This window comes from Cyprinodon variegatus, unplaced genomic scaffold, assembly GCF_000732505.1.
Source record: "Cyprinodon variegatus isolate N-32 unplaced genomic scaffold, C_variegatus-1.0 Scaffold1066, whole genome shotgun sequence".
NCBI classification, from domain to species: domain Eukaryota; kingdom Metazoa; phylum Chordata; class Actinopteri; order Cyprinodontiformes; family Cyprinodontidae; genus Cyprinodon; species Cyprinodon variegatus.
The window spans coordinates 185,333-187,363 of record NW_015151519.1 but is presented as its reverse complement, the minus strand read 5'-3'; positions in this window follow the sequence as shown (position 1 = coordinate 187,363).

Below are 2,031 nucleotides of genomic sequence, written 5' to 3'. Positions count from 1 at the left end.
TTAAAGGAGATTAGGTTCTTCAGTGTTTGCAGCAAAAAGTCTGCAGAGTGTAATTTATTTTTCCATTCTGTTAGATAACAGCATCAGAGCAAATGAGTTTGGGGAGTTCGTTCTATTATTGATGCTCCTCCAAAGCCTCTAGAGATGACTTACAAAAAAAAAAAAAAAATCTGAGGAACATCATGGAGAATCATGAGTATCCTCCTATCAGACTGTTAAACACCAATAGAGTCTCTTCAGTCAGAGGCTTCTCCCTTTTAGCAGTTATATAGACTGCTACAGAAGAGCCTTTCTGCCTACAGCCCTTAACATCTACAGCAGTTCATTGAATAAACCCGTGTAATATAAGTTGTATCACTATTCAATTTCTCTTTGGGATTAAAAAAAGTAATTGGGAGTTGAATCAATTAAGACTTTTTCAGTTAAATATGTCAACTTTCATCTTTTATAACCAAAGTTCTGCAAATAGACTTTCTCTTCTGCTTTTCACTCCCAGTGCTCCTTCTGATTGAAGAAGGCTGTAACAGGACTTGAGGTTAGACAACTCACTTCGACTGTAGAGTGTAAAAGCTTGCATCACAGGGTGGTTTGTTGTTTTATTTCTACTGTTTTATGATGTTTTTATATCTTCTATTTTTTGTATTTATCTAATTAATTGGTCAGATAAACTGCAATAAATATATGTTTTAACTTGTTACTGTTTTGCATGTGAGGTTAAAGGATGTTAATCTTGAAAATGAGACCTCATATCCAAATTTACCGCTATAGAAAAAGGTGGAAAAAAAATTCTACTCTGACCTTCGAAATATCTAATAAACTCGGTAAAGGTTACCGTATTAACACATCCTTATTTTTTAGTTTAACATATATGCTGCCAAGGATGAAAAACTTTCACTATTTTTACTGAATTCCACTTTTTGAAGGAGACCAGGCTGTAATTTTGACAGCTCAAATGACCAAATAACTCTTGAAAACAGCCCCTGTGTATTTCCTGTGCTTACATGCACCACTGCTGAGCTCTAAGAGATGGAAGTAAATGGCAAACATTTGGTTGCGAAACAGGCTTTGGTTTCTTTTTTTTTTATCAAGTTACATGAAATAGTATCTGCAAATAAAGCAGTTTGAGACCAAGAGAGTCTCCAATAGTCACATTATGTTACAGAACATCTTTCTTCTTATTAAAACCTTCCAGCAGGTAAGAGCTCACTGTTAAAGCTTTTTGACAACATGTTTGCTATAAACCAGGGAATCAGAGAGATAAAAACAGCAGCACTCAGAAATACTTTCATTTATTCATGAGTGCCCATAGTGTCTGTTTGAGATTTATCTGCGATATTTACTTTTAAATCATATCTATACAGACAAACCTTTAGTTTTGTATAAAGTGTGTTGCAAACCCCAGATTTGCTATGATGCACACAAAAAAAATCTCAACTTCATGAGATTTGTGAGAATGGAAGAATTTTCTTTATTTTATCATCTTTAGATCATGTTCAGTAATTTTAAGCTTCACATGTTTCCTTTTCACTTCATTTGTCTGTCTGCACTTGGCTCATTCGGGAGCTTCCTGTGGTCAAAGCTAAATGTTACAGGCACTGATGGAATGGCCATTGGCCATTCCTGTAAATTTCATGAGACTATCTTGCACTCAGTTTCTCATCAATAAGCCCATCAAGAAAACTGCTGGCTGGCTGTTTTAATAGCCGGCAAACAATAAGACTCTCTAAAGCCATTTGGTTCATTCAGCACCACTTATACAGTGTTGCTTCAGCATCTTGGGCTAAAAAAATGCCTGACAGTAAATGTCATGGAATAAAGGTTCAAAATCTGTAATATAGGAAACAGATTTCAAGTTTATAGGATTTTAGCTTGACAGAAGAGAGTTTATGCAGGAATTGGGTATAACTATTTAAATTTTCATACTTGTTGCTTATTTTTTATTTATAAGACCTCTTCCTTGGATTTCAAAAAGGTAACTCTGAACATTTAGAGCACTAAATAAATGCATTATTTAATTAAATACTAAAAATA